At 38.3% G+C, this 13,089-nt stretch overlaps 1 pseudogene; it reads left to right on the top strand.

Moving 5' to 3' along the window:
* The first annotated feature begins 3,685 nt into the window (after window positions 1-3,685).
* Window positions 3,686-4,708, top strand: LOC119524595 (annotated as a pseudogene).
* Window positions 4,709-13,089: the final 8,381 nt, after the last annotated feature.

Here is a 13,089-nt window from a genome sequence, read left to right as displayed (position 1 = left end):
TTTTATGAGTGAATATTTCATTGTATGAATATATCAAAAAAATTTTATTAATTCATGGTTTGATGGACACTTGGGTTGTTTCCTCCTTTTGGCTTTGAACATCAGTGAGCAAGTATCTTTCTCAGTTCTGCTTTCAGTTCTTTGGATATATACCTAAAAGTGGGAGTGCTGAGTCATATGGTAGTTCTCTGTTTAACTTTTTGAGGAAATGCCAAACCGTCTCCAACAGTGGCTGCACTATTTTACATTCCTTTCAAAGGCTCATATTTCTCCACATTACCCAACACTTGTTATTTTGTTTTTTATCCTTTGTAATACTAGCTGTTCCAATGGGTGTGAATAGGTATCTAATTGTGGTTGGATTTGCATTTACCTGATACATAAAGATTGTTGAGCACATGCTTATTGATCCTTACTTGGAAAAGTGTCCATTAAGAGATACACAATTTTAGCTCATATATTCAGTACACTGGTCAATATTGAGTTAAATTTTTATACTGTGAGATAGGGGCCACCTTCATTCTTTTGCATGTGTATATCAAATTTTCCCAGCATCATCGGTTGAAGGGACTTGTTTTTTACCATTGAGTGGACTTGCCATCATCAAAAATCAATTTTCCACAGGCCCCATCTCAATCAAGATGACATAATGAGAAGTTTCATGGCTGAGTCTCCCAACAGAAGGTCTGAACAACAAGCAAGATTTAGCAGAAACACCTTTCTGAAAGCTCCAGAACACAGAGGGATTTGGTAACAGGATGAGTGCTGAGGAAAGGGCATTTTGAAAATGGAAGAATCTCATTGCACCCTGGATGGCCGACCCCATCCTTTCACCAGCTTGTCATGAAACAGAACTCTGCTCCCAGCAGGAGTCCCAGGTAAGCCAGGGAGAAGTGTAACACTCCTGTACCTAATGGGGCATGGATATCTGGCCTAAGCTCTCTGGTGGTGGCCTGAGGATGCTTATAATGGACAAGTCATCAAGTTCATGGTTATAGATTAGGATGTTAAATATAATCCTCATGGTAAAAACAAGAAAGTATCAGAGAATACACAGGCTAGTCCAGACAGAAAGAAGAGTATATGCTGCTAGGTTGGGGGAAATGGGGAGTTTCTGTAAAATGTGTATAGGGTTTCTGTTTCAGCAGATGTTAAAATTTTGCAATAGCTGGTGGCGATGGTACCACAACACTGTGAATGTGATTCATCCAATCAAGGTTATGCTTTGAAGTGGTTGACACAGAAAGTTACATTGTATATATGTTCTCATAATTAAAAAATAAAAGGAGCAGCTAAAGAGAATGACAGTTATGCATTCACAAGTATAGTTAATAGAGAACATTCTCACTTCTGGAGAAAAAATATCCCACACCCCTTTTATCACCCTAGGACATTAAGCTGTTATAGTTCCTTTGTGACAAATTAAAGTTACTACAATGTTACTGTTAACTATAAACTTTACATTAATTCTATTATTCCCATAGAACTCCCTATTACTAACACCTTGTAATAGTGACATACATTTGTTCTACTTTGAGAACTCTCTTATATTTACACAATTTACTACCATCATCACCTACTCCAGGGTTTGCTAAGATATACAGTCAGTTTGTATCCTCTAATGTGGAGGCACAGAAGATTTCCTGGCTTGGCATGTTAGTCAGGAAGGCCACCTCCTAAAAGGTAGGGAGAAAGCCATGGCATGAGTGCCTGAAGACAGACAACTGAGATAAGGAATGATGCTGGGTTCCTCCTGTGCCTCTGCTTCCCATCCAGCCAAGAAGAGATTGTACTCAAGGTTATTATGACCATGAAGTTTGTTCCCTAAGGCTGTAAACATGTGAGTCATGTGATTTTAGAAAAAAAACACAGTTCCCTTGTGAATTGGGAAAACAGTCACGTAGTAAAAGGAATGCTTTTGCTATATAACCTTGTACTAAAAAGCAAATAAAAAACTTCTTGCAGGAACAGAGAGATGGAGTTGGCTCTGTTCTTTCACAATTTTTGCCCAACATGGGGCATTCCAATCCTGACCATGACATTTGGAAGCTGCGCAGTAAGTACAAGCAATTTTGTTTTGCAGTGGTTCAATACTTTCAGCCACTCAACATTATGGATCAGTCTCTTACTGATCCCCAGCACCAGTATGTGATGACCCCACAACAGCTGCTGCAGGCCAGAGGAGTTTCTGTCTCTGAAGACACTCTGCATTCTTTGTTGCATGATGTTGTTCAGCATAATCCTTGGTTTCCTGATAAAGGCACATTAAACCTTGATGTTTGGGAGCATACTGGGCACAATCTGAAGTGAGACTTTGAACAGGGACAAAAAGTATCCTCTAAAATCTTTACTACATGGCCTCTTGTCCACACTGCCCTGGCCCCTCTTCATACTGTTGAAACTAAAATGCCTGGGAAAGATGCTACCAATGCCTCTACTAGTAGTCTTCCACCACCCAAACTGTCTGCTCCTCTACTGCCAGCTGATAAAAGTGGCAGAAAGGTAATGGAAACAACCTAGCTCTCTCCTCCTTTACCTCTGCCTCCTCTGCCTTTGCAGGACAAGCAACACAAAAAAACAAATTCCTATTCCTAACAATTCTCAGTGTCCTGTAATGGAACAATGCAAAACCTATACAGGCCATTAATCCCTGCCAAAAGATTGCTTATTACTGTTTCAGAATGCACTAAGTAAACTGTTTTGAATGTTTGGCATTGTTATGGCAAGTCTGATTTTAGTGGTAATAGCATGTTGTACAAAAGGTATAAAGAATGTTTTTCTAATTAAAAGGAAAAAAATATCTTTGTTCTAAATGACTGTTTAACTATGTAGGATGAAACCTGAATTAATACAGGAAGTTGCAGAAGGTTTTTGAAGTGAGAAATTTATTTGTGTAGTTAAAGTTAAAAAATAAATACAGAAAGCTGTAAAAAGTTTGTGGAAACATGAATTCAGAAAGTTGCAGAAAGTTTGTGAAGTGGGAAATTTATTTCTGTAGTCAAAGTTAAAAAATAGATACAGAAAGCTCTAAAAGGTTTGTGGAAACAATTATTTCTGTAGTCAAAGTTAAAAAATGGTAAAAACTAGTAATAACTGCTTAACAATAGAACCTAACTTAAAAAAAAGTGGTTCTGTAAAACAAAATAGCATTAAATATTCTAACCACCACCTAAAGCTGTAATTAATATTCAATGTTGCATGTATGTGCCTAACAATTCACAAAATATACTCCCGCTGTTTTACTATCAACCCAGCCATTCTCTTCCTGCTTCTCCTATCCTACTTCTCATCACAGAAATTGTATGTTGTAAAATGTTTGCTTAAAAACAATTTGCAAAATCATTTTGGTAACTTTTAATATGAAATATTTTTTAAAAATATGCTATTATTAAAAGTTTCCTTAGATTATTAAGGTATTATTTCTTAGTAAGAGGTTATAAAATGTTTTCCTGAATAATCAATGTAAAAGGCAAAAAATCTGTTTTATCAAAATAACTTCTTGCATTTCATGTTAACTTTATCATGTCCTTGGTAGTTTAAAAATATTGTCTTCTCATTTTTAAAAGAGCTAAGTCTTTTCCTCAACTTTAGTTAAATAACAACAAAAAAATACCTAATAGCATTTAACATTTTGGTTCTCAAGGTCAAGCTCTAAAAGATATCATTTATTTTTTTTATTTTTTATTTATTTTTTTTAATTACTATCATTTGTATTTTAAAAGTAGTATGACCTGCATTTCTTATATGGGCATAAAATAGCTCAGAAAATACATATACAAAAAAACTGATAGCAATGGTTGTCCCTATAGAACAGAAAATGTAATAGCTGGTGTATTAGTTTTCCAAGGGCTGCTATGACAAATACCAAAAAGTGGTTGGCTTAAACAATGGGAATTTATCATCTGATGGTTTTGGAGCCCAGAGGACCAACATCAAGGTATTGCCAGGATGTGCTTTCTCCCAGAGTTTGTACTACTCTGGTGTAGTTGTAGTATTCTTGCCAGCAATCTTTGAGGTTCCTTGGCTTGTAGATGTATCTCTGCCTCCATCACATGGGCAATGTCTCTCTCCTTCTTTGGCTTCTCCTAAGTGACTGCATCCAAATTTCCTCTGCTTATAAGGACTTCAGCCATATTGGATTAGGGCCAACTTTATTCAGTTTGTTCACACCTTAACTAATAACATATTCAAAGGCTCTATTTACAAATGTGTTCACACCCACAAGACCAAAGGTTAAGACTTGGATATGTCTTTTGTAGAGCACATGATTCAATCTCCAGTAGCTTCATAGGAAGAAGTCTTTGCAATAAATACATTTTGTGTTTCAAACTTTGAACCATATGAATAGTATTACCTACTCAAAAATAAATTATAAAATAAATAAAATAAAAATAGTGTACACTTTGAGCTGTGAATGGCTTTAAGGGCACCTTGAGGACTTAGCACCATGGCAGAAGATATCAAGACCATAATCAAGAACTACCGAACTGCCCCTTTTGGTAGCCATTTCCCCAAATAGAACCAGACCAGGAATTGCTGGAAGAACTACCTGGACTTCAACCACTGCAAGAAGACAATAACTGCTAAAGGGGGTGATGTCTCCATGTGTAAATGCTACCAGCATGTGTATAAGTTCCTCTTCCCCATAACCTGGGTGTCAGTCTGAGATGACCATCCGGCAGAAGGCACATTTCCTGGGAAGCTTTGAACTGGCCCCACTCTACATCTCCCCTGTCCTCCATCCTTTTCCCAGGGTGGTGAAGGGGGACCTGGGTATATGATGACCCCCACACTGGGATCACAAATGATGACTTAACTAATAATAAAAACTTACTGGAAAAATGTAAAAATAAATAAAGTGTACATTTCCCTTCTTATGCTTCATGTGATTTTCCACAATTAGAAATACACCTCTGATAAAATTAGGGCTGGTATTGCTCCCCCCACTTTCCAGAGCTAAGAATATCAAGAAGAAAGAGATTAAATGAATTGTCCAAGTTCACATAGCTAATAAGTAGGATTGAAACTTCAGTTGCTGATAGTAACATAAGACTTGCTGTGCATAATTAAACCAATGGGTCATCTTGTGAAACACTCTCTTTTTGACAAGCATCTTTGCATATTTTATGAGATGGATTGGTTATTGTATTAGTTAACTGTTTCTACGTAACATATTATCCCAAAACTTAGCAGCTCACTGATTATATTTCTTAGTTTCTGACAGTCAAAAATGTGAGAGTAGGTTGGCTGGAGTGTTCTGACTTGGAGCCCCTCATGAAGGTGTGATCAAGATGTTGACCAGGCTTGCAGTCATCTGAAGACTTGACTGGGGCACAAAGATCCATTTTCAAGGTGGTTTACTGAAAAGGTGTACAAGGTGGTTATGGCTGTAAGTCTCAGTTCCTCCCCACATGGGACTTTCCACAAACTGTTTGAGTGTCCTAATGACATGGCCCCTGGTTTCCTCTAGAATACATGACCCAAAGGAACATAGTGGAAGCTGTGATGTTATATAACCTAGCTTTGAAAGTTACACACCAGCACTCTGTGGTATCCTATTGTTCACATAGGCTAGCCCCAATTCAGGGTGGTAAGGGACATCACAGATGATGAATTATCAGGAAGTTAGGGTCCTTTGGGCCACCTTGGAGGCTGTCTACCACAGCTTTCCTCCATAAAGTCAATTTTAAAAAGCTGAAATAGCATAGCTCATAAGACTGTGTAACCTTCTTTTTTTTCTCAGTTTCTTATAGATTTATTTATTTTTTTTCTTAATCTTCATTTTATTGAGATATATTCACATAACACGCAATCATACAAAACAAATCGTACATTCGATTGTTCACAGTACCATTACATAGTTGTACATTCATCACCCAAATCAATCCCTGACACCTTCATTAGCACACACACACAAATAACAATAATAATAATTAAAATGAAAACAATTAAAGTAAAAAAGAACACTGGGTACCTTTGTCTGTTTGTTTGTTTCCTTCCTCTATTTTTCTACTCATCCATCCATAAACTAGACAAAGTGGAGTGTGGTCCTTATGACTTTCCCAATCCTGTTGTCACCCCTCATAAGCTACATTTTTATACAATTGTCTTAGAGATTCATGGGTTCTGGGTTGTAGTTTGATAGTTTCAGGTATCCACCACCAGCTACCCCAATTCTTTAGAACCTAAAAAGGGTTGTCTAAATTGTGCGTAAGAGTGCCCACCAGAGTGACCTCTTGGCTCCTTTTGGAATCTCTCTGCCACTCAAGCTTATGTCATTTCCTTTCACATCCCCCTTTTGGTCAAGAAGATGTTCTCCGTCACACGATGCCAGGTCTACATTCCTCCCCGGGAGTCATATTCCACGTTGCCAGGGAGATTCACTCCCCTGGGTGTCTGATCCCACGTAGGGGGGAGGGCGGTGATTTCACCTTTCAAGTTGGCTTAGCTAGAGAGAGAGGGCCACATCTGAGCAACAGAGGCATTCGGGAGGAGGCTCTTAGGCACAATTACAGGGAGGCCTAGCCTCTCCTTTACAGCAACCATCTTCCCAAGGGTAAAACCTATGGTAGAGGGCTCAACCCATCAAACCACCAGTCCCCTATGTCTGTGGTCATGTTAGCAACCGTCGAGGTGGGGTAGGCCAATACCGCTGCATTCTCCACAGGCTCCTCAAGGGGGCACTACATATTTTTTCTTTTTTTTTTTTTTAACTTTTTTTCTTTTTTAAATCAACTGTATGAAAAAAAATAAAAATAAAATTAAAAACATACAATAAAAGAACATTTTAAAGAGACCATAACAAGGGAGTAAGAAAAAGACGACTAACCTAAGATAACTGCTTTACTTCCAACCTGTTACTTCCCAACAGCTACAAAGAATTTGTTCATTCACCTTGAAAAAAAAGAAGTGCTAAAAATGATTAAATTCATGTAATATGTTATAAGTTGCAAAAAAAATGTTTAGACAGTGTTATAAGGATTAGAAACTTCTAATCTTTTAGTTTCAGATGTGCATAACATCAAACAACAATATAGCACTTCTACTTATAATTTCAGTTATTTTAAAGTGTTACCTGTTACAAAAACAGCCAAATTTCCTTGTAAGTTACATTGTTTTACTCTAATGCTTTTCTAAAAGTGCTTGCAGTTAACTACAAGTCAGAACTTCATCTTGAAGAAAACAAAGAAAAACTTTTTAAAACAGCAATATAACTCTGCCATGCTTTATCAGCAATTGTAGTCAGAAAATGATCTGAATTCTGCCATCAAAGTTCCTTAAAAACAGAACTGTCAATAATCAACACTGTGTCCCAAATATGAAGAACTAAAAAAAGACTCATTGCGTTTGTTATCACAGCATCTTCTACAGAGCCTTCTAATTCCAATGTAAAATTTTTAAATAAAAAAGGGGGATATGTGGGAATTCTGTGGATAAAATGTTGTAAACTCTGCTTCTGCTTCAGCATGCATATAGGCAGAAAACTGCCTTCATCTAAACTCCTATCAAAGATGATGAGGATGTCTTGCTTTGCTATGCTAAGTTCTTGCACGTAGTCCATTCCACTACGAAAGCCAGGCTTATCTGTTGTCTACTTGCCTGTTGATCTTTGTGTTATTAAGGTCAAAACATTCTGCTCCCCTCCTGCATCCCTAAACAGACTTGAGTGCCAGCACGTCTCCCTACCCTGAAAATCTCAATGAAAACTGAGATGAGAATTGCTGGGGAGGACACTCTCTCTTGACTTGTTCTCACTCTTGCCTCTCTTGACTTTGTCTCAATAATTCATTGCATCACCATGGTTGCTGCTGGACAGAAAACCACACTGTAACTTTCCTTCTGGTAACATGCATGACTCTAGCTTCCTTCTTTCAACTATATTCACACTGTGCTTTGTTAATTACAATTTTGTGCTACCATCACACAGTATTGTGCTATTTCTGAAAACTTACAGTCAACTTTATTAAAAATCTACTCTTTAAGCCAAATTCTCTAATCTATACACTTTCTCTGATGCTCTCACATTTAACTTGCAGAGTTTGCTAATTATAGATAGTTCATATTAGTGAGACCATACAGTATTTTCCCTTTTGTTTCTAGCTTATTTCACCCAATGTTATGTCTGCAAGATTAATCCACATAATTGGAGGCATCAGGACTTCATTCTGCCTTACAGCTTCATAATACTCCATCATACGCACATACCGTAGTTTATCTACTTGTCAGTTGATGGACATTTGGGCTGATTCCAACTATTGGCAGTCATGAATAATGACACTATAATCATTGGTATGCAAATGTCTATTTGTGTCACTGCTATCAGTTGAGTACATACCTAGTAATGGTATTGCTGAAACGTATGGCAGCTCTATAGGAGGCTTCCTAATAAAACACCAAACTGCCATCCAGAGCACGTGCACCATTCTGATGCACCACCAACAGTGAATAAATGTACCTATTTCTCCTCATGCTCTCCAGGTAGTGTGAGTTCTGGGTGTTTTTTTTGTTTGTTTGTTTGTTTTTGGTAATGGCCATTATAGTAGCCGTAAGATTGTATTCAACTGTGATTTTGATTTGTATTTCCATATTAGTGAATTTAAGCATATTTTCTTCATTTTAAGCCATTTGTATTTCCTCTTTGGAAACTGTATATCCATGTGCCTTTTGTCCATTTTTTACTGGGTTGTCTTTGTTGTTGGGTTGTAGGATTTATTTATATATTCTGGATATTAAACCCTTATCAGATATATGGTTTCTGAATATTGTCTCCCATTATGTAGGCTGCATTTTACTATCCTGCAAAATCTTTTGGCATGCAAAAGTATTAAATTTTGAGATAAAATTTATCCACTTTTTCTTTCATTACTTGTATTCTGGGTGTAAGCTATAGAACACCATCTCCTACCACAAGATCTTTAAGATATTTCCCTACATTTTCATCTAAAAGTTTTGTGGTCTTAGCTCTAATGCTAAGGTTCTTGATCCATTTTGAGTTTAGTTATGTGTTAGGTGTGAATATACAGATCCTCTTTCATTCTTTTGGATGTGAATATCCAGTTCTCCAACCACCATTTGTTGATGAGGTTGTTCTGTCCCAGTTGAGTGGACATGGCCACCTTGTCAAAATTAATTGTCTGGAGATGAGAGGGACTATTTCTGAACTCTCAATTCAATTCCATTGGCCAATATATCAATCTTTAGCCAATATCATGCTGTTTTGAGCACTGTTGCCTTGTATTACGCTTTAAAGGTAGTGTGAGACCTCCCATTTCAATTTTATTTCTCAAACTGTTTTTGCAATTTGGGGCAACCTGCCCTTCAAATTAAATTTAATTCTTGGAATTCTACTTCCGCAAAGTAAGTTGTTGAGACTTTGAATGTTATTGCATTGATTCTGTATATGATTTTGGGTAGAACTGACATCTCAACATTTCATCTTCCAATTCATGAACACAGTATGTTCTTCCATTTAGTTAGGTCCTCCTTGATTTCTTTTAGCAGTGTTTTGTAGTTTTCAGTGTATAGATATTTTTAGGTTCTTGGTTAAATTTGTTCCTAAATATCTGATTCTATTGCTATTGCAAATAGAATGAATATTTTTTTATTAATAATAAATTTTATTTTGAAATAAGTTCAATCTTACAGGAACAGTTGTAAAAACAGTACAAACCCCCTACATAGAATTCCATCATACCCCGACCGCCTCCCCCGATACTCTGATCCATCACCTTTAAGATCCTGTCACAACACTGTCTCTTTATTTCCCTCCCTCTCTCCTTCGCTCCCTCCCTAACACCCATCATCTATTGCTCTGTCTTCTGAACATGTGAGAGCAAGCTGCACATATCTTTGAACAAACAATATAATTCACATATACCTTTCCCATGAACAAGAACATTATTTTATGCAATCTCATTAAACGCAGCTAAGAAGTTCAAGAAATTCAACATTGATATAAAGCCTACATTCTATATTTCCTTTTTTTTTTCTTGTGTCCCATCTGTATTTCTTTGAGACTCCTCTCCTCCAACCTCAGATCCCTCCCAGGATCATCCTTGGCATTTAATTTTCATCTATTCAGACTGTCTTATTTTTTTTTTTTCAATTGTGGAAAGATATATATAGCCTAAATCTTCCTATTCCACCCCTCCCTAGCATTCCCTTAGTGGGATTAATCACATTTAGAATGTTGCAATGCTATCACCTTCCAACCATCCATTTCTAGAAGTTTCCCTTCACCCCAAACCAAAACCCCTATTCTCATTTCTTAACTCTCCATTGCCCCTTCCCCCACTTCTTGGAACCCGTACTCTACTTTTCATCTCTTTGGTAATATTTGATACTTTCTTTATGTTTACCATGGGGCTTAAATTTAACCTCTTAAATCTATAACAATCTTGTTTTTCTTTGAAACCAACTTAACTTCAATAGGACACATAAACTGTGTTCCTATAACTCCTCCATTCCCCCACCTTTATGCAGTTCTTGTCAAGAATTACATATTTTACATTGAGTCCAAAACCACCAATTTATCATTACAGTTTATGTATTTTAGATCCTGTAGGAAGTAAATAGTGAAGTTATAAATCAACAATACAGTAGTATTAGTCTTTATATTTACCATGTGATCTTTACTGGAAATCTTTATTTCTTCATGTGGTTTCAGTCAATTGTTTAGTGTCCCTTCCGTTCAGTCTGCTTAGGACTGATCTACTGGTGATGAAGTTTCTCAGCTTTTGATTGGGAATGTTTTCATCTCCCCCTCATTTTTATCTTTCAGGTGTTTGTGAATTCTCCAAGTCTCTGATGGTTACTGACTTCTATTTGTATTCCATTGTGGTCAGAGAATGTGCTTTGAACAAATTCATTTTTTTATTTTTTATTTTATTGAGGCTTGTTTTTATGTCCCCGCATACAGTCCATTCTGGAGAAAGATCCGTGATCACTAGTGAAGAATGTGTGTCCCAGTGACCTGGGATGTAACAGTCTATGTATGTCTGTTAAAAGTCTCTATATCTCTCTTTCATTTCTTTGTTTCTCTGTTGGTAGGGCTCGCTTTAGTATCTGAAGTAGGGCAGGTCTTTTATTAGCAAACTCCCTCAGCATTTGTTTGTGAAAAATCTAAGCTCTCCCTCAAATTTGAAGGAGAGTTTTGCTGGATAAAGTATTTTTGGTTGGAAATTTTCCTCTCTCAGAATTTTAAATATGTCATGCCACTGCCTTCTCACCTCCATGGTGGCCGCTGAGTAGTCATTACTTAGTCTTATGTTGTTTCCTTTGTATGTGGTGAATTGCTTTTCTCTTGCTGCTTTCAGAACTTGCTCCTTTTCTTCAGTATTTGACAATCTGATCAGAATATGTCTTGGAGTGGGTTTCTTTGAATTTATTCTATTTGGAGTTCACTGGGCATTTATGCTTTCTGTATTTATATTGTGTAGAAGGTTTGGGAAGTTTTCCCCAACAATTTCTTTTAATACTCTTTCTAGACCTTTACCCTTCTCTTCCCCTTCTGGGACACCAATAAGTCTTAAATTTGGATGTTTTATTTTATCTATCATATCCCTGAGATTCATTTTGATTTTTTCAATTTTTTCCCCCATTCTTTCATTTTCTGTTCTGTGCTCCTTGAGGAGGCTGTGTTGTTGTTCAACTTTGTCTAATCTTGTATTATGAGTATCCAGTCTTTTTAATTTGGCCTAGTTTCCTTAATTTCCATAAGATCTATCTTTTTATTTACTCTTGCGATATCTTCTTTATGCTCTTCTAGGGTCTTTTTATGTCTTTTATATTCTGTGCCATACTCTTCTTCAAGTCTTTTATATCCAGTGCCATGTTCTCATTGCCTGTCTGTAGTTCTTTGATTAATTCTGCCAGGAACTGTGTGTCTTCAGATTTTTTGATTTGAGTGTTTGGGTTTGGGTTCTCCATGTCGTCTGGTTTTATCATATGCTTTAAGATTTTCTGTTGTTTTTGGCCTCTTGGCATTTGCTTTATTTGATCTTTAATTTGTTAGAATTGCAGCTTGGTGACATACACTTTCTCTAACTAACCAGCAGATGGCGTCCATGAGTCACTTATTCCACTCAAGTCAGTTCTCCCCAACTTTGTGGTATGTGGGGATCTGATTCTTTTGGGGTCCAATTGGTGCACTTAATTTGGGTGTGTTGTCAGTGCTGTCTGCCCTCAATGAGGGGCATGTGCCTGAGTGGTTAGGGAGGAAGGGCAGGTTTAACAATCAAACCTCCCAGGTGTTCCCGGAGATTTAAGGCTGTTCTCTGCCACTGGCACAGAAGTCCTTGGTATTGGTGTAGGTTCCCTGGGATTTCTGAGCAGTTCCCCCTCCCTGCTGTGCTTTTCCAGGACCTCTGCTGAGGGGTGGAGGGCTGTGCCACATCACAAGTGTACACTGGCCTCCAGGGAAGCCCTGGGCTGCCGGGCTGTGTAGGAGTGTTCCCAGCCAACTTCAAAGATGGTTGAATAGGATGAGTTAACTTCCCCCTTTCCACACAGCTCTGCTCTCCCAGCTCTGGGACAATCAGCCATGGGTGTATTCAAGGCCACTGTCCATGGCCCATATTGTGTCATGTGAGCGGTGCTGCAGGAAAGACTCCCTGTCAGGCTGGGTTTCTTGTCTCGGCTCTGTGCTCTGTGTTTGGCCAGGCAGGAGTAGCCCCACCCACTGGGATGACTGCTGCGAGGCTGGGTTTCTCGGCACAGCTCTGTGCTGTGTGTTTGGCCCCAGGCAGGAATAGCCCCGCCTGCTGGGGAGATGGCTGCAAGGCTGGGTTTCTCGGCTTGGCTCTGTGCTGTGTGTTTGGCCCCAGGCAGGGATAGCCCCACCCACTGGGGAGATGGCTGTAAGTCGTGTGTCTCCCCTTTGTTTCCCCGGACATGAGACAATCAGCAGTGGGTGTGGGAAGGGGTATCCTCCACCCCAGACACTGAGGCATTAGTCCAGACTGCTCCTGTCTTATCTGTAGCTGTTCCCGGGCTTCTTTTATTTTTTTAAAAATGCCAACCCACTGTTTCCCCCCACCACAGTGTGGCCAAGGGATTCAGCCTACTCACTCACTCATTTCAGAATGCAGA

Source organism: Choloepus didactylus, assembly GCF_015220235.1.
Source record: "Choloepus didactylus isolate mChoDid1 chromosome 11 unlocalized genomic scaffold, mChoDid1.pri SUPER_11_unloc2, whole genome shotgun sequence".
Classification (NCBI taxonomy): domain Eukaryota; kingdom Metazoa; phylum Chordata; class Mammalia; order Pilosa; family Megalonychidae; genus Choloepus; species Choloepus didactylus.
The sequence above is the reverse complement of the archived record's forward strand: the minus strand, read 5'-3'. Positions and strand labels throughout refer to the sequence as shown.